General features: G+C 34.8%; 1 protein-coding gene and 3 long non-coding RNA genes across 12 annotated transcripts in view; 2 read left to right on the top strand and 2 right to left on the bottom strand.

Moving 5' to 3' along the window:
* The window catches only part of LOC122520155 (small conductance calcium-activated potassium channel protein), a 143,845-nt gene extending 129,468 nt beyond the window's left edge, over positions 1-14,377 (bottom strand). For both annotated transcript variants that reach the window (XM_043640158.1, XM_043640159.1), the window contains exon 1: positions 14,224-14,377. The gene's annotated coding sequence lies outside the window, so the exon portion shown is untranslated. The remainder of the gene's footprint in view (positions 1-14,223) is intronic.
* The window catches only part of LOC122520159, a 123,878-nt gene extending 106,476 nt beyond the window's left edge, over positions 1-17,402 (top strand). For all 8 annotated transcript variants that reach the window (XR_006304452.1, XR_006304456.1, XR_006304455.1 and 5 more), the window contains 4 exons: positions 11,087-11,201; positions 16,322-16,423; positions 17,123-17,271; positions 17,335-17,402. This is a non-coding gene — a long non-coding RNA (uncharacterized LOC122520159). The remainder of the gene's footprint in view (positions 1-11,086; positions 11,202-16,321; positions 16,424-17,122; positions 17,272-17,334) is intronic.
* Positions 2,086-2,705, top strand: LOC122520165. Its single transcript, XR_006304463.1, has 2 exons — positions 2,086-2,394; positions 2,583-2,705. It is a non-coding gene; the product is annotated as an uncharacterized LOC122520165 (long non-coding RNA).
* LOC122520163 lies at positions 15,272-15,716 on the bottom strand. The gene is made up of 2 exons (XR_006304461.1): positions 15,476-15,716; positions 15,272-15,318 (listed from the first exon to the last, which is right to left on the bottom strand). It is a non-coding gene; the product is annotated as an uncharacterized LOC122520163 (long non-coding RNA).
* Positions 17,403-20,717: the final 3,315 nt, after the last annotated feature.

Here is a 20,717-nt window from a genome sequence, read left to right as displayed (position 1 = left end):
TTATTGGAATGCACGGTATTAAAAAGTCGTTTTGCTTTATCTCTCTCTCGTTAAATTCGAAGTACGAGTACCATCAATTTATTATACTTTTGTATCTGTAGAAGTATTCTGAATCGATATACGATATGAGGTCGGGTCGTATCGATTTAGTATTATCGATAGGAGTTCTGTTTGTTATTAGGAAGTTACACTTTGACAAATGTGAATTATCTATCGGAGAAAGATTCAAGATTCTTGTAGAATCTTTAGCATCGTTGAGAAGCATCGTTTATCTTTCCTAGTATAAGCATTTTGTAAGCTGTTGCGCTTCTTCTAATGGACTCCGATCTCGAAGCTGGATATTCGAGACGCTATCGCTATTTTACACGTTATATATATAATACACGTATAGAAACATTATTTTTATACCAGAGAAAATATGAGCGTAAGTTTTCTTAGGCCGGGATTTGAAGTATGTATTTTTATATCACGCGAGTGGTACGAAAAATTTTCTGCCTGACATAGAAACAATTTTTTCTTTCTTTTTTTTTCCTCTTTCGGACGAATTTTGTCATATTTTTTAACACGGTCTCAAAACTTTTCAACCCATCCACGTATGTATATATATATATATAGTTTTTTGTTGACACACACATACACATATATACAATGCGTTAGGGTTACGTAAGTTATTCGATCGTTATTTCGCAGAATGTATTTTTTATCATAGCGGTAGTATTACCAGGAAAAGTTTTCTAAAAGGATCGAAACTTGTGACGAGACTAGTTGACTCGAACGTTGACAAGAGATAGGATTAGAAAATAATTTATTTATTTACTTACATAACTATTCTCTTTTATTTACTAAATTATTATTTAAAAAGTACGACCCATCGAATTTATTTTTGTAATAATTTATTGGCACGATGAATTTTGATTAATTACAGTAATAGTATTTTTTTTAAATCAAATACTTTTTTATTTATGTAATATACCTCAAAATATGGGTTTCCTTATCGTACAAGAAATATTGTTTCTTTAACGACAAATAACATTAATTTTTAATCATACTGCCAAAGATTTCTTTCAATATCGACTAATTTATTTCTCTTTACGTTTCGACAAATCTAACGAACGTTTCCGGCAATATTAATTAAAACGTTTGCGATTTATTCATAGGTTACCGTGAAAATGTTTAAAACAGGAACTCGAAATACATTTCATTTCGTAAACAAACGTATCATGGGGATTCGCGTTAATATCGATTATAACGGGCACGTTTTAAATTTTTGTTTTTATTTCAATTCGAATCGGACACTTCTCATTTTATTTGCCTTTTCCACCCTTTAATCACATTTTTTTTATCAAAATATTATTAACTTATATAGAAAATAATACATTTTAGCAAATTTGCTTTGCCGAAATTCTTTAATAAACGAAAAAATAAAGAAAATAAAAAATAGAGATGCGATCACAGGATAAAAAAGAAAAAAATTTTTCATTTATTCGCATTTGTTTTTTATAATTAAAATTATTATCACGATTATGAGATTTAAATTTGAAACTTAGCTGTTAGATCGATCAATCGATCTCACTCGAATCTCACGAATTTACATGCAAGTTTATGTTTAAGTTTTTGCTTATGATTGGCGTGAAAGGATCGCATTTTTATCCAAGAGAGTACAAAGAAAGAGAGTATAAGAAAGATAAATACAGAAATAGAGAGATAAAACGGGGGAAGAGTGAGAGAGAGAGAGAGAGAGAGAGAAAACACATCTTCGATCGATCAACGTGTCTCAAACCCCAGTGTATTCTCCCAATTCTCGCATATCAACGTCACTTTCTATAAAAATGGAAGCGGTTCTTTTCTCTTGGGGATGTCCACGAAGTGCGTTATTCCATTATGCGATTGAAATCCATTTGGGATTTTCATATTTTGCAAATAGGAGTATATTTAATATTTACACAAGTTACAAACCAACGACTATTTCTAACGCATAGAAAATTTACTTTTTACAAATTTCCTCCCAAAGCGGAAAAGAAGAAGATGAAGAAGAAGAAGAAGATGATGGTAGAAATATTTTTCAACAAAAAATATAACCGAAGGAAGGAAAATAATCAATTCTAGAATACGTGATATTTTGTTAAAAAGTACGAGAATTGTAGTTCTCCGAGATAGTAAACTTTGCCATGACTCTTTATTCGCGACCTAGAGATGGCATGTTTAATGTACGAAGGAACGAACGTAATGACGAACTATATGCGTAGTGCACATTAATTCAGAAACGCGATGCAACGTTGAGAGGCATCTCTCTTGTGATTTGTTTCCACCTAACGAATCATACTTCAAATGCATAGTTTCGGATTTAACCAACGATCCCACGAATTAAGTTCGCGACGTATCTGCCATAAGCGAGTAGGTGTGCTATGTATTATAATTCTAGAACAAAAGATATAGTTTCGATCGTGAAGCAAATTATTTTAACACAATTTTTAACATTTGTTTTATAATTTAATGTTTTTATATTTTGTTCGATAGAACAACAACAACAACATCTACGATCTTACAAATTATACTTTAATGTTTTAATTTTATTTATTCAGATTAAACAGCCATAATCTTATTGACCAATTTAATGCTTTGATGATCGAGTTATCTGCACGGACGAATTCAGTTCGAGTAAAGGAAAAGACTCGAAAGGGAATAAGTGGCTGTAAAAGGGAAAAGGAGAAAAAAGAGAGTAAGCTTTGTTTCGCGTCGAACGGTAAAAAGAAAAAGAGACGAAAGGAAATAAAAAAGGGGTTGGAAAAAGGTGGGAGAAGAAAAGAAAGGAAAAAGGAATATCACGAAAGTTCGTCTCGAGCACGTCTTGTATTCACGCTGAGGGATGACCTTATTACGACGTTTTAATAAGCTTGCCAAATGAGGTCACGTACACACGCGCCCAAGGCGGTACCAAGCCTACACCATTGCGCGCAAGTCCTCACCTGTCTTACTTACACAGGTGAAAGTATTTGTATATACGTATATTCATATATATATGCGCGCGCGCGCGCACAACGATTAGCAGTAAAAGTGTTTGCGGTAAACACCGAGAAACATTGATGCCGTAGATTAAAAGTTCTCAAGCACATCGATTATCTGATGTTCGTTAATGCGAATCATTAAGATAATAATTTAAGAGAAATTTCCTTAATATAATACATGCATGTTAGTTATACATTGATTGCAATTAAACAATATAGTTCATTAGGTGTCGACCTTTCCAAACGTATTTTTATTTCATTTAAATGGAAACATTATTTTGGCGAATGTTGTTTCATCGTTTTAAAGTACTGACCGAGTATCGGAATTTTTGTCTGCGAACTGTTCAGTGATCTTTCAAAAATATACGAATAGGTATTTTGTTATGCTTGTTATATCTATTGTCGAAAACAAAACGATACGGGGTTTCGCGAGTACGATTTTACTATTTAATTTTAAACTTGACAATTGAAATAATCCTTTTTGACGCAACGCGAGTTGGTAGAAGTATCTATTTTCTAACAAACTCAATGATAACAGTTAGATCGTAATTATTACGTATCTAGGATGCGAAGACCTATAGATACAAATGAAATATCCTCGAGTTACGTTACCTTGCCTCGCGTTTAATTTAATTCTACAAATTATACGGTAATGTAATATATTATTAAATGTATTTTATACAATTAGACGTGGATACACATGCGAGTAGACTTAAAACGTTTTATAAAATAAATGAAATCGGGTTCGACGCGTATACTATTATCGACGTTCCTTTTCGCATCGAGTTAGTCAGACGACGAAGTTAGGCGATATCGTTGAATATTAAATGAACATTGATTCGTTCCAAGTCAAGCGATGCGAGAGAAGAAGGTCTTTTAATCGATACGATCGAACTTACAGAATTGTCAATTATATCATTCACAAATTAACTGACATTTTTATTCAAAATGCAATTAACTTAAATTACACAAATGCAAAATGTCGACGCATAGAAATATTTCAGAGAAAATGAATCAAAATAATTCATTCGAATAAAATAAATCAATTATTTTCTACTTTTTTTTTTAGTAATAAAAATAAGTCGAATTTACGTTGACATCTTTTAAAACAATATTTCATTTATCTGAAAAAAAAAAAACAAAGGAATAAAAGTATCTCTATAAAAATTTATTTATTTAATCGATCTAATATAAAATAAGTAAATTGTTTTAATAATCGTAAAAATGAAATTGTTGTAACGATACTTTCTCCCCTTACGAATAAGAATTCTAAGTAAAGGTACAAATAGTAAAGTCGTTGAACGAAATAAAATCTCAAAAGCATTACATTGCTTTTTGCTTTTATCTCGTCAACGGATAGGAGATTGGTGATTCGGCAAAGAGCCAAGAAAAATCAGCTACACGCACTCTTTCCCGTTTATTTACGTTAGGCGTATCGAGAGAGAGAGAGAGAGAGAGAGAGACGGTGGCACTCGTGCAAACCAAACCATTGAAGCATACTGAGGCAAAGGATCCAGCTCGATCATCGATCAAAATTCGTATTCGTTATATACAATAATATTACATATATGTATACATATATGCATTCAACGAGAATATTGAATCGGATCGTTGGTGAAGTACGCTTATATACTTTCACAAGAAACTCGCGTTTATGCAAAGTGGCACGTGCTGAGCGACGTAATCGAATTCGAACGTGATTTTCATGATTAAGACGATGATTTTATGGTAACATATTTTCTATAGATATTATTTTTTCCTACAATATTTTCCTACGATCGTGAAACCGGTTTAAAATCGCATATCTCTTCTTCGCAGACAAGAATTTATTTGTGTTTAAATTTATTACGAGATATTCTTAAAAAAAAAAAAGAAAAAAGAAAATGACGAACTTTTATTTTCAATGTTGATTTTAAACCACTTTTATAATCATTGGTACTTGTAGCGTATGTAATTTTGTTTTCCTCGATAAAATGAAACATAAAATAGAAGATACTTCTTTTCTGTATTATCCATCTTAAAGGATGATGAAAAAAAAAAAATCAAGAAAAATACGTAAAAAAGGTGCGCTTACGCGAGCATGCTCGATCAAACCTTGGACATAATCCAATCGATTGAACATAAAATAGATGGTCTATGTATCGTATACCGTTTCCGATATGGCCCGATATCGTACAACGTTCTTATGTTACAATGTCAATCGAACTGTTCTTCTAAACGAAATTTTATTACGTCATATGCACAAGCCAAAGACTTTTTTTATTTTACTATTCTCTCTTTCTCTTTCAACCAAAAAAAATTAGATACTTTCTTATTTAAAATTTCGCATTGTAAATGTTTGAAAAATACGAACAAAAAATACAAGGAAAAAGAAACAAGGAGTATCGATCATCGTTAAATGTAATTGTGACGATAATTGAATAAAGATAAAAATTGTTTGATATTCGTGATTAGTAAACGTGTAAATTGAATGTAGTAACTCATCGACAAATGTGCATTAGCAGAAACGATTCAGTGGTGTGCAGTCGTGTTTCCTCTTGCTAACGAAGCGATGCGGTAAATCTCGCACTCTGCGCCAAGCAACGTCAAACTAAACCGCACTGATGTTAGTCGTATCACGCTATTGTGTAAAAAAAAAAAAAAAAAAGAAAAAGAAACGAAGCAACGAAAAAGCCAATTTAAAATTTCGTATGCTAGTGTCGTAAGGTGCATAGTAGCATAACAATATAACGAGAATCTATACTTTGTACTTTGCGTTTGAAACTCACGGATAACCGACAGAGATATACGTACACTTATGTCTACACCTGTATATATATATATATATATATATGTGTACATATAAATCTCTAGACACTTTGAACAACTTTGAAATGATTTTTTCAAAAGAAAAAATTGCTTTACCTCAAAATTACATATTACTTTTCTTCGTAACTTCGTTTGCATTGCTAAACATTCTATTGTTGTCTTACCGACATTTTTCATCGCAGTCATGTTTGCCAAACAAATTATGTAAATTCGAGTATTAAATATTAAAAAGATATACTTACGATAATATTTTTATTATTTATTATTTTTCTTTTTAGAATTGGTGGTAGGGAAGCACGCAAGTGAAAAATCATCTACGGAAGACAAATATTTCAGATCAAACGTAATACAGATATTGTATTTATAATTTTATCTAATTTTTTATTTATGTATATATATATATAATATTATAAATGCATAAATCTACACATTCCATTTATCTTATGGCGTGACCTTTCTCGTTGTAAGCGACGGGTTTTACGTTCAAGACTTATGCCTTTGTCGCAGAGAGATCGTCACGGAGGATCGTCGGAACGTATTACCCTCATAAATGTCCCATAAAAGTTAATTCCTACGCTACCTTAGTCTTTCATATGTATATATACACATACATACATATATGTGCATTTTTATATTCGTGTTTTGTATATATGTGTATGTGTGTGTGTATGCATATATACATTTCTAAACGATTAGTTCAATTTTGATAGTAGCAATTCAAAATAGTGTAGCAATACCAAACGATAATATAGCGCATACTTTGTTTTCAACGTCGATGATGCTTGTACAAGTATGAGAAAGAGAGGTAGAGAGAAAGAGAGAGAATATAAAATAAAAAGAAGTTTTATGGAAATACTAGAAAATATATAGTCGATAGGTCGATATGTTTTACAAATTGAACTTGACATTTTGATTTGGAACGATTGTTTATAGTCCGCTGTATATTTATAAGCGCTCAACTTCAGTAGAATCGAAGATAGTGTTCTAAATGTGTTTTTATGGGTGAGCCTTGTGAATTAGAATGCTGAAAGGAATATTTAGATTGTAGTGTGAATTAACGTGTAGGTACGTGTAGATAAAATTTGATTAATTCTAACCAACAATTTCTTTATTTCTTCTCATAGTTTTATTCTGAAAAAAAAAAACTTTGTACTTATGCTTGTCAGGGGGAATAATTTGATACGTATAAATTATTATCTTAAATTAAATACAGTCCATTTTTCGCGAAGTTAAATAAATTGAATAATACACGCGAATAGGTTTATTATTTTGTTATCGTTACAGAGGATATTGGCACCGGTTAAAAAGGGGAAAAAGAAAGAAGTGCGGTTTTATTCGTTTTCATAGTATTTCAACGCGAAGTAAGAAACGATCGATTTTACGGCGTGAATAATGAATGAAAGAAAGGGCGAAATACTACCGACTGAAATATCGAATTAAAACCCGGCGTGATTTTGTTCCAACAATAATAACTCGTTCTTTTATTATACTATATAATATTTTTATTCTATTATTTATTTTTGGTATTTCTATTCTTCGTATACATATTATATCGAAACAAACAAATTAAAATAATCAAAATTCTTCAAATGAAAATCAATTGATATTGAAAACAAACGGGAAGAGGGATTATATGTTTCAAAGATTGATTACATAGAGCTGAATTTATAAGTTAGTGAAATTCTATTCGCGTTTAATTGCGAGTTTGGAGTCCGATCAATAATCATGAAAGAGAAAGAGAGAAAGAGAGAGAGATAGAGATAGACAGATAGAAACAAGATGAAATACGATGGGATGTTGTGATCTTTTTTCATCCAATTATCGAACAGCCGGTGAACGATTCACATCCTCTCGTATTATTCGCTATCTCAGTTAGGTGAGAGCGCGTAACGCAATAACCTCATATTTCGGTCCATTCAGTTACATTAAGCATCTTTGCGCATCGCACGTCCGTACATTGTTCTAGTTTCCTGATCTTATTATAGGCTTCTCTTAGAACCTAAGTGGTATTCTTGATGCAATATTGAAGTTTTCGAAACTTTACAATGTCTACGATGGTAGACCTAATAGAAAGTATTAATTTCTTTTTTTCTTTTCTTTTTAATATTATTTTTTCATACGTTTTTATCGTAAGATTTAAAAAAAGAAAAAAATTGATTTTATTTTACACTTACATTAGCGTGAAAAAAAAATATTTCAAGTAATTCTCGTGCTTAGAATTGTTACAAAATTTTTGACAGAGAATTTGATATAAGATTTTGAAGATAATAATTATACGAAGTACCGTAGAAAGATAATAGAAATGACAATGAGTTTGTGTTAGTTATGAAACCATTAATTTCCACGTCGTTGCGTTCATCCCAACGCAACGTATCGTCAAGGGACCTTGAAAAGAGGAATTCTTTGACCGGAATCTCATGGATGAATACAGAACGGACTAAAGTTCTTTGTACTTTTAGAAATAGCTTAAAAATATTTGTGTGTGTGTATGTATGTGTAGTACCTGTTGCCATCTTATAATCGCTATTGAAACGATGTACTTTAAGTGTCGTGAAAATGGTACTTCATTTTACGGTTCCATTGCTTTTTCTTTAAACTCGATAAAGATTTGTCGATAAGTTTAACGAGAGGTAAAGCGTGAAAAGTAATCGTGATTGAATTCGTTCGAGGGTGTAAGAAGCAAGGACGTTTTATAGATATTTATTGACGTTTCTTTCGAAGAGTCTTAAAAAAAGAAAGAAAAAAAGAAAAAAATCCCGACTCCTACGTGTCAATCTATATTATTTTCTCGCCTTATAATATTTTTAAACGAATTCGCTGGACGTAAAGTTAAAAAAAAGAAAAAAAAATATAAACAAAAAGAAAAGAAAAGAAAGAACATTCTTTATTCCTTTTAGTGCACCTCGAAGAATAGAAGAAAAGAATGAAATAAATTTCGTTGGGGGAAAATTAGCAAAATCTCCGAGGACAACTAAAATACTTTTACGTTGAAAGTAATTGAACTAATTCGTTCTTCTCTTCTTCTTCTTCTTCTACTTGATCTTCTTATTTCTTTACTTGTTTCTTTTTTTTTTTTGTTCAAATTAATCTAATCACGTTTACATTAGTTGTCACTTCAACGACAGATTCTAAGCAAGTACTTTTATCGAGACAACGATTTTTCTTTCTAAGAGGATTCCGTTTAAAGTAAAAGAAAAAGAAAAAAAAATATATGTCTCGCATCGTTTAATCCAAACGACTGGTTCGCGGGTAGAAATTCTCCGGATGTAGCAGCAGCAGCAGCAGCAACAGAAAGCAACAGGAAAATCAGACCTATTTACATCAGAATCTCTTCCATTTCTTCGGTGACTCTCGACATCCAATTATCCGTGCACACGCTACGAGCCAGGAAACTCGAACATTCTCTAGTCAATCTTACGAAGACTAACATCGCAGTTGTAACAATTTTACGAGAAAGTAAGAGAGAAACGGTAAGAGAAAGAGAGAGATAAAGAGAAAGAGAAGGAGGGGGGAGGGGGAAAGCATAATTTACATGGGCAAGTATAGGCGTGTATCGCGACAGTGGAAACGGTGGTGGTGGCGGTGGTGGTGCATCGATCAGAATAATTTACGGTACTGCTCGTAAATTTTCTAACGGACGGCATTATTTCTGACTCCAAACGGTCGTTAATTTTTGTCGAGAAAGGAAAGAGAAAGAGAAAGAAAAAGAAACAGAGAGAGAAAGAGAGAGAGAGAGAGAGGGGGAGACGTCGTGCCCCCCCCCGTGCCACGTGTTACCAACGAATGGTCATAAAAAAAATTCTACCCCTGTTTAAGACACCGTTACAACGCTATTTTAAAAAGAATACTTCTATAAAAAGAAAAAAGAAACTCTAACGATATGTTATCTTTCTAATCGAGTCACGTACTCGCTAAAAAAAATCTCGTAGTTTAACTTTTCGCGTTACAAACTTTATTCCAACGATGTTTTAAACGAAGAGATAAATTATATATATATGTCTATGTAAGTTTAGGTAGTAAACGTAAGTTTATTCGAAGCGTTGGCTTACTACAGGCCCACAAAATCTCGTAAAAATGTTAACCCCTTTGTTCGAAACTTTGTTGATACGTCATTAAAAATAACAAGAAATAAAAGCAAAGAAAATAGAAAGCTAGTTTTCTTAATGTATAATTTGCACATCAATTATATACCAGATATAATATATATATATATATATATATATATATATATATATATATATATTTTGACGTTATAATTACATTTAATTATTTATTACTCGATTTGGCATATACCTAAGCAATATAAAAAAGGCCACTTTCGACTAGCCTCACGAGCGCGAAAAACATTTTCTTCTCACTCCATTTCTTTCCTTTTCTTTTTTTCTTTTTTTTTTCTTCTTCTTTTATTCCTATTTACGAGCGACCGCGGGACCTAGTGGTAACCCTTTTCCTCGCGGCGCACTTTTCACGGCTAACAAAAAACTCTTTTGGTGCATTGCCGGGCTCCAACGGTGGTAAAAATAAATCGAGTGAGTTTCTCTCTCTCTCTCTCTCTCTCATTCTTTATTTCGCGTATCAGAAGTAACTGCGATGGGTGGGTGGCTCTCGAGGAAGAAAATGAGAGAAAGAGAGAAAGTGAACGTATACATTTTATTCGTGACAATGTATTTTTTCTCTTTTCTTCTCGTCCTCTTCCTCTCTTGTTCCGTATATCTCTCGCGAAATTCAATTTTGTGCAACCATGAGAAAGAGAGAGAGAGAAAAGAAGTAGGTAGGCAAAAGAGGGTCCAAGGAAATAGTACAAAGGATAACGTGGTGCAAAGTGGTCGAGCGAAATAGAAGATAAGGGCTTGAAAGATATTTATTATCTTGTTAAGCCGAATGGAATGTATATTAAATAAAGGATGAACATTGTAGTTTTGGTAAAGTATGCTCACAAAAGACCATGGGAATAAAGAAAAGAAATGGATCATATGGAAATGGAAGAGAAAACATATACGGTAATGGTAATATGTGTGCGTACGTCTATTCGTTTGTATGTTACATGTACGTTTGTAAATTCTTGCGTGTGTGCGTGTGTGCATGTGTGTGTGTATATATACGAAGAACCCCGAGAAAGGAAATAAGGTTCGGCTGGAAAGAAGGCAGCTGTTGAGGAAAGGAAAATTTCACCAGGGAAGAAAGTTCTTTGCCAAAAGAAAGACATGAAACGGAAAAAAAGGGGGAAGACAAGAGGAAGCCGAAAGAATGTCTTCTCATCTTTTATTTTTCAGAGACTACTGCTTCCACGCGAAAATAAGGCGAGCAAGAAGGAAGGAAGGAAGGAAGGAAGGAAAGAAGAAACAAGTCGAGTCAAAAACTTCTTTCGGAGTTTCTCGAAGAATATCGGTCAGTGCATCGTACCCGTCTCGTCTATCAACCTAGCCAGCTAGCTAGCTAGCTACCTACCTACCTAGCTTTTATCCTACTTTTTCGTTTTTTTTTTCCTCGTCTCCGTTATTTTTCTTTTTTTTTTTTCTTTTTTTTCTTTTATCCAGTTCATCGACGCGGTGTATCATCGCACACGACTTCGTCATTTAACGAGCACGACGGTTTTTCCTTCGACGCTCTTGGACATCGTATTATTTTCACGTGACTTTCCGTATAAAAAAAAGAACCTAAACCCTATCTATCGTTCGCAGCGTGAAAATTGTATTAAACCTACGCGATAATTATACTTCGGTTTATGATATTACCCAAGCACGTTACATTATCCTGTTTCATTTTGTATAAAATAATAACGATTACTCGAACGGGAAAATCTTTAACGCGAGTATGAGGGTGTACTTCGTGTCGTAAAGTCACGCCGCATTTAACAAGTTTTCAAATGGAACGAACGATGCTTAGTTTTAAAGTACTATTTTATTTCAATGAATTTTCAATCCTCGTATCTTTTGTTTACCTGCTCGCGGTAATATATTCATTCCGAAGATTTTTTCAGTCACTTTCCAAATCCTCATCCATTTATTTTCACGTCGACAAGGAGATAGACCACCCCTTTCGATAGGGGAGCCAACTTTGGTAAGGGTAAAAACCTCATTCGTTCTACTTATCTTACTTCCAACTATCTCTCTCTCTCTCTCTCTCTTGTGCATTCTATCTCAAAAAACGTTCCATTATCTCGAAGCTTCGCGTGATTGGGGTAGGAAGCAATCATAATGATGGACTGTCGATGAACGAACGGGTGTTCTTTCGTAACGAAAAATAATTCGATTTAAAACGAATGAAAGGCGTGTCCCCGCGAAATTGCGAATGAATTGAAAATAAAATAAAATTGAAGAGAAAAATGAAAAAAAAAGAAATAGGTTAAAGAAGAACGAAGAAATAATTTCAGTCTCCGTTTCAAAGTACGCGTACAATCGAGTTTGTCGAAGAAGAAAGCAACGAAAGGGAAAAGGGCAGCTAGGTAACTTGTAATTAATTCGTCGATATTCGCGCTTTACGGTAAATAGCAGGGAATATATAGCTTTGACGGTGCGTGAATGCAAACGACGAATGACGAACACGAAGCTGCATTTAGGTGCAACCGGTTAACGATGATCGATCGATCGGCTCGGTCATTTTCGTAAGATTCGAAACAACGATAAGCAACGGGAACTCTAGTTTTGCCACGTGTGTACGTGTGTGTGCCTATGTTTAACGTATAAGTAACGAAAGATAAACAGTGTTTAAATAAAAAAAGAAAAAAAGAAGGGGGAAGAAGAAGAAGAAGAGAAAAAAAAAAAGAAAATAAGGGTCATGAGATATCGCTTTTAGATTTCCTTCCGCTTGATCCCTTCCGCTTGTCGCGTTCCGGTCGAGATAATGGAGTTAAAGGAAAACAGAAACTTTTTGACGCTGGATGTTTATTAAAGGACAATGTTAGTACTCTCTCACTTTATCTCTCTCTCTCTCTCTCTCTCTTACCGTATGTTAAAAAACGTTTCCCGTAGATGATAATGTAAAAAAGAACGATCGATAGGTGGCAAGGAACGCACGACGAGGGAGAGAAAACGTTTATATTAACGTCAAGGTTAGACGTGTCTTTACATTCAACGTTGGCTGCTCGATAATTTCTCGCTTTTAGCGAGCTGGTATAAAAAAAGAGATAAAAGAATGAAAGAAAGAAAGAAAGAGAGAGAGAGGGAGAGGGAGAGTAAGAGGGAAAGTTTAGAGAAATAACATATTGCTTAAGTCTTAAATGCGAAAAAAGAATATACCGAATGGGGTAAGATGATGAAACGGCTCGATTAAAGGTAAATAGAGTTAACGGGGTAGGAATAGAATAAAGACAATTCTCATCGATATTAGGTACTCTTAGCACTGTTTGAAGACTGTTACAAGCTAAAGCCGGTTGAATATATGTAGCATGTATACGTTTTTCCTTTCTCGACGCGAGAAGAGGGAAAAACAGTTCCTAGTCGATTAAATGGAAAAAGGCCGGCGGAGATTTGAACGTTCGATCGGGGAGGTCTACGCTCCTCTTATCGACTAAAGCCGACGGCATACGAGAGTCACGCTCTCTTGGTTGGTGTGTTGCAAGGACGAGACAACAAAAAATAACATACTCGCTTTTCTTGTCTTTTTCTATTCGTTTTACCAGGAAACAATAAATAAGTAAATAAAAAAAAAAAAGAGAAAACAGAATAAAGAGGCACTTCGTGCATTATAAATGTATGACACGTAACGTTCTAGAAGTTAAAATGATCAATTTTCAATCGCTTTTTCGTGCGGATAAAAAAAAAAATCTAAAGGAAACAACGCGCTCGGCCCCCGGATCGTTCAATTTGTGAATTTTTAATTGCCACTTTTGTCCGGGCGTATCAAAGGAAAATATTTTCATCGCTAATCGTTGCGCGCGATAGGGTGGATGTTCTCGAGATATCAAAATGATCTCCTGACAAAAATTAGCAAAATCCTTTACCAAACCGATATTGTATCCGTACTCTTAAATCGTGTTATACCTTAAAATCAAAAAAAAAAGAAACTTGTATATCAATATCGGTTGTTATTTCCTTTAAACTCGTATTTGTTTGTCATCTTTATCAACGAGCTTCGACGAGCTTTCCACGCATGGGTGTCGAAAGACTCGGAGCGAGAAGAAAATAATAAACGAGATAGAGGGTGAGAGAGAGAGAGAGAGACAGAGATCGAGAGACAGCGAGACGAAAATGAAGTTCGCCAACGAGAGGACATTAACCCAGGAAAACCAAAGTCTTTTCCTATCTTTCTCTCTCTCTCTCTCTCCCACCAACTCCCCCTCGATCTCTTTCCTGTTTTTTCACCCCCTCTCTACCCGGTCTTCTGCTTTTCTCTACCTGCACATCGTTGAAGCACGCGCTTGCCGCGAGTCTTCGAGCATGAGCATTGTCGGCGTTCGTTGAACTCTTACCTCAGCGTCCCTCCGTATCGAGACGGCAACGTGCAGCCACGACAACGACTACTACACAGCTCGTCCATCGGCCAGACTATTTTTCTTCTCAAGCATTCCCTTTCTCTTCTTCTTCTTCTTCTTCTTCCTCTTCTTCTTCTTCTTCTTCTCCTTTTTCTTCTCCACTTTCCTCCTCCTCCTACTCTTCCACCTTTTCTTCTCTTTCCTTTTCCTTTTTTTTTCTATCACCTTTAACCTTTCTCAACCACCTACGCCTACTCCTCGTTTAGCTCTTAACTTCGTTCCTTCCTAAGATCTTAATCGTTCAACAAAGTTTCCTTCCCTGACCTCCGCAACATCGTCCGTTCAACCTTCCCCTCTTCCTCCTCGTCTTCTTCCACTTCCTCCTCCAACACGTCGTCCACAAGCAACCGATCAACCAAACCCCCAACCCCTCCAACCACTTCCTCGTGCACACGATGATAGTACGCGCGCGTTTACTTTCCTCGCTTTAACGGTTTCCAACCACCACGGCCTATATATTTTTTTTCCTTCACCTTCTATTCTATTCTATCCAATTCTATTCTATTCTCGTTTTATTTTTGTGTTTTCTCTCTCTCTCTTTTATACTTCTTCTTTTCAATTATTTTTCTGACGGTAACAATAACCAACAACAAAAACAGCAGCAACAACCATAAACAATGGAGAAGAAGACGTAGACACGACGAATCCGTTGATCGAAGACGAGCGCGAGGGACAAATTTTGTTACGTTTTATATAAGTCTCTCTCTTTGCGGATTTTTATGCGTGTATGCGTGTATATTTATATATATATGTATGTATGTATATATAATATATACACGAGTAAATATTACGTACACATATGTACGTATAAATCGTTGGCGCGCGAACTTTTCCTTTCTTTCGAGGGGGGAGGGTTGCGCGCGCGCGCTCGCGCGTCTTCCCCCTATTACTACAAAATACTACTACTAATTACTACGGACTACACCTAACTACCAAACACACTCTCCACTTCCTCTCCACCCTTCTTCTTTTTCTTCCTTTTTTATCCTTTATATATATATATAAATATATTAATCCCCCTTCTCCCTCCTCCTATAACGATGCATATGAATATACAAATATAATTTTCTATCGTTCAAATTTATTCGTTAGAAAAAATAAAAAGGCAAACCGGTATATATATATATATATATAATAAATAAATATATATATATATATACGTATATAAATAAATAAATATATATAGCACCTAATAAAAATTCGACGTTATTTTTTGATATTACGATCGATCTAAAAGAAAAATTCTCTCGCGATCCGTGACAAAAACTATATTCCTCACGTTGGTACGGAAAACAAAAAAAGAAACTAAACGAAAGGGAAGCGAGAGAAAAAGAGAGAGAGAGAGAGAGAGAGCGAGAGAGGGGGAGAGAAAAAGAGAGCGTTCGCGCGTGGTATCGCACGAGCCGGCCGATGAGACACACCACGACAGACTAAAGCTACCGAGGGTAGAAACGTGCTCCATCTCTCTCTCTCTCTCTCTCTTTCTCTCTCTCTCTCCCTCTCTCCCTCCTTCACTCCCTCTCCCTCTATCTCGTTCTCGTTTTCTCTCGTTCTCGCTCTCGCTCATTCGTTACGTCGCGACGCCCTCGCGCGGACACGAACCGCGTCGCGACGCTTAAATGCGCCGACGCAGACACCGATGAAGACAACGACGACGACGACGACAACGACGCCGTACTATCGTTCGAGCGGGTTAACGTTCGGTCGGTTATAGGAACCTTTGCACTACATCGATCGAATAACGGCCCTTTTTCTTTTCTATTTATCTTTTTCTAGGTTTCATTTTGTTTTGTTTTGTTTTGTTTTGTTTGATCTTTTTATTTTCGTCTCGATCCTCGATCTTATTCCTCGCATTCCTCTTCTTTTCCTCTTCTTTTTCTTCATTTTTTATTTTTCTTTATTTTTTATTCTTACTTATCTTTTTTTTCTTTATTTTATTCTACTTTATCTATGCGTTGTTTACTTTTTGTCTTCATTCATCCCCTTCCTCTTCCTCTTCTTCTTTCTCTTGATTTCTTTGTTCCTTTTGTTACAGCTTATGGCTTATTCGATCGTGAAAATACATCGGAGTCGTGTGACATCGATCGACTTTTTTCTATGATTGATCGTTAGAAAGAAGAAATCAATTGTTCGGAAGGTGAGATTTATTTTCTACTTTCTTATTTCGAATGGAAAACTTGTTTTCTTGTATTATCGATCTAATGTGGTCGCTAATTGAATATTTTATTATTTTAATTAATTATATTTATATCCTTTATAGAAAAACAATTATTATAAACAATATTGGATGAAAATTTTGTTATTAATCATTTCAACTTTTATTTAAAATATTTATTATTATTTATGTAATATATTATTATAGTTTTACGATAAAGAAATGATATCGTTTTCGTTAGATTGCATGTAATATTTTCTTGATAATATTATAATGAATTGATATATTAACTTACACCGAATGAAAGAAACATTTTTAACCCTCTTTCATCATCTCGTTGAATAAAAAATCTCGAAAAAAACGATCTTAGTATGTAGCGAGTATAAAATATCAGCGCACAATTTTCCTCTATTTGCATCTAGGAATATGCAACTTGATTGCTATATGCGTTTGCTCGCATGATTTAATTCCCTTGAAAAAGAAATTATTCGCACTTATCTATTCGTAGTTCTAGTTGTACAAATAACAGGGATATAATTTTAGATCTCATTTTTACGTTACTTTCGTTGAACCGATAAAAAAACTTCGAAAAGAAATCGAATAAAAATGCGTTGATAAAACGGGTTTGATCAATATCAAAAGGATCATATTAATTTATAAATTATACTTCTCGTATTCCAGAAAAAGGGGAAAGATCATACGAGCAATAAAAAAAAAGTAATTCACTTGTGGAAATTTGTTCAACGAGTTTTATCGACAGTATCCACTAACCAGAATCCTTCAACGTGTCTACCTCATTGTCGGAAAAGTACTTTTTTCGAAACACACGTGTAAGTATAGATATATATATATACATACACACATGCATAAGTTACGTATTGACCTTATTCCAGAGTTCATGCATTGGTATCCCTTTTCGCGTGATGAGATCGAGGAAGGAGCCAACGAAAACGGACAGTTGTAAGGCCACAAGAGAAAGTTTTTCGTTCAATCTACTTTAGTATTTCTTTTTACATTCGTTAAAAAAAGAAAAAAAAAACGTGATAGTCGAAGATAGTACTTCTCGTGATATAATTTCCATCCAACGACCATACCCGTTTTCTTTTTCCTTACTTAAGGTTTATCTATCATCTCGCGCGTGTTACGATATTTTCTTTCGAAATTACAGTAAAGTTGTTTGAAAAATTAAACGCTCGAGATCAATCTTTAAATCGGTTTATAAATAATTCGAGAACGAGAATTTATAAACGTTTATTTTACGATCTATTAGAAAGTGTGGGTATTTTTACGCGCCGTTTATTTATTACATTCTACGTGTACACACACACACACACACACACTCACACATACGATATTAGAATATTTAAAGATGTTAATTTTTGAAGTAAATCATATTAATTTTAATAACACGAAGCGCAACAATTCCGTTGTCACGCGATATTTCGAAGCGAAGGGATTAAATCCTCTCGAAATTTCTCGAAACTTTTTGAAGCGTTACGATTATTGCTGGCAGAGTTCCATGATTCTACTCGCGTGCACCGAAATTCTCGAGTTTGTTTTGAAATTTCCGGAAATATTGCGAATAGATGCAAACGACGAAATATCGCATTACAAGGAGACTACGAAAGTGTTATGGCAAAAGGATAGCGTGCCTTACGATTATACACTGATTAGTCGTAGTTCGAAGTACTGACGAATTCATTTGCATTATTTCACTGTACTTAACTACGAAATACCTTATGCAAATACATCCTTCATATATTTGTTGTTTAATATTAGAAAAGAACCGTCTCATTAATTTGTCTTAATTGAAATTAACAATGAAAGATTTCCAAGAATTGGAATTAAAAATCGTACAAATTCTATCAAGGAGTTTTAATCGAATTACAAAAAAGAAATAACATCGAACACGGTACGTGCAAAGTTACGATAGAAAGGTTCAAGTGGAACTACTATATAACAAAGGGGTCATACATAAAGCATTTTTCTCGTATCGGATGGAAAAGGTTAAAAGTGAAAAGTGAAAGAGCTATTTGACAATTGATTCAAAAGAACGAACGAAAATCTTTGTAACCTAAGGTTATTCGTTAAGATACTTTGAAAATACTTTAAGTAGATAAAATATACGTCGAGGATTTTTTTCGATAACAAAGTCAAAGGGAAGAAACGATGCAATGCGAAGTGTTACGAGCAATAATTGGCTAGTATCCAAAAACGAGGTCATTTTACTTCTAGTCGAGGTATCCTGAGCGTTAGAAATTAGCAAATCGAAGGTTCCTCTAACGGTTGGAACGAAGGCGTTAAAGTGACAGCTAGATGGTTTGCATCGTGGTTTGTCATTAAACTATTCCGACGAAATGTGGTAGATTCTAAATCACGTTTCAACTATTACGAACAAACTACTCGACTATGTGTGTTCATGTTTTCTCGTCGAACGTCAATCGAGATTATTTGCCAAAGGACATTTTGACTGTTCCAAATGGCACGCGTGAGTAGTTTACGCGTGTTAAATCGTAGAGAGAAAGAGAGAGAGAGAGAGAGAGAGAAACGTTCCATATGTATTTTTGTCCATTTTTGTTTTTTTTGTTGCTTTTCTCTCTCTCTCTCTGTCGTCTGCAAATAGAAAATGTAACATGGAGCGAAACAAAAAGCATTTTCTGGTTTACGAGTAAAAAGCTTGTACTTCTAAAGAGGAAAAAGAAAGTAATAGAAGGCTGGCTAGCCAACCAGCTAGCTGGATGGGCTGTTCCGAGTTACTGGGGAGAGAAAGATTTTCGAAAAGGGCGAAAAAGAGGAATAGAAGGGATGGGGGATAGTTATGGCAGTAGTAGTAGTAGCCGTTTGGCAAACAGTACCCGGTAGATTTGAAATCGCGTGAACTTTCAACATCGGCCGAGAAGATTTATGAACGGTCTTGAAAAATGTATCCCGAAGAAAAATGGAAATGTCATGTCTCGTACCACCCTTCGTAGTCGCGATCGTTTGTCCCACCGATGGTTGATCTCACCATAAAAGCTTACACCTTTACCCCTCTTTAAACAAAAGGTAGAAGAGAGGCTTATGCTAATATGAAAACTTAAGGAGAGATAATATTTGTAAATTGGACAAATAATACACGCGCCGCACGTGTAAATAATAAGTCGAAGAGATTCTCGTGTTTCCTCATTTTAACACCCTTAATATATTATATTTTCTAAAAGAAGATAAAATAACACGGCTAAGAAAATCGTGATCTTTTTATTCTCTCCTCGTTTCTAATCTTTCTTTTCTGCTTTAAAAAAAGAAGAGAAGAAAATTAGTCTACCGAAATATCGGAGAAAGAACTTTTACCTCTACAAAATTTACTAAACAATTGGATCCTTTAAAAGATGATTCTATCCTAAGGGAAATAAAAAACAAAACAGAAAGAAACCATTAGAAAAGAACGAATGATTCATCTGACATCGATATCGGGCTACTTCGAGAATAAAATAGAGAAAGAAAATAGGGAAAGTAACGATTCACGTGTAGCCCAGAGACAATTCGATTCGTTTTATTTTCTTCGAAACTTAATGGATGTATCTAGAAAAACTATTATTGTATATATCGAAGTAACGTTTTCCTATAGTTTCTACACACTCTCTAGGTCTTTCTTCTTGTTCTCCCATTTCCTCTGTCTCAACACGACACTCGAACCCTTAACCCTTCAGCCACTTCCTCCTACATCTATTTTCCCCTCTTCACCCACATTCACCGTACCCTGTCGCATTCGCGTTCCACTCTTGTTGGTAGCTATAACAAAGTCACGCGAGCATGCAGACTGGTAAGCAGTTTGGGAATGCTTCCAACGAATCGCCGTTGGTACGTGCGGTGGTACCAATGCACACACACACACACACAAACACACACAAACATGCATACATACATTCATACATACATTATGTTACACATATATTCACTTTTAGTACGTTGCATGTCTTATCTTCACGTGGTATCTACGATCACGGGCCAATGACCGAGCGTTAACTTCGCCTTTCGAAAACTTTCTCAGCTTTTCCTGTCTCTCTTTCTCTCTCGTTCTCACTCCGTTATCCTCTCTTTCTCTTTCTCTTTCGTTCTCACTCTTTTATTCTATCTCTATTTCTTTCTCTCGTACTTGAAAGAAAACGAGATACATGATAAGGTAAAGCTGCACACCGAGAAGTACGGTGACTCGCGGTGACTCTTCTAATCAGTCCTTTAAATAACGAGCACCTAAAGCGATAAGTAAAAGGTAATGCTACTTCGAAAAATATAC

Source organism: Polistes fuscatus, unplaced genomic scaffold (genome assembly GCF_010416935.1).
Source record: "Polistes fuscatus isolate 324 unplaced genomic scaffold, CU_Pfus_HIC Scaffold3, whole genome shotgun sequence".
Classification (NCBI taxonomy): Eukaryota; Metazoa; Arthropoda; class Insecta; order Hymenoptera; family Vespidae; genus Polistes; species Polistes fuscatus.
The sequence above is the reverse complement of the archived record's forward strand: the minus strand, read 5'-3'. Positions and strand labels throughout refer to the sequence as shown.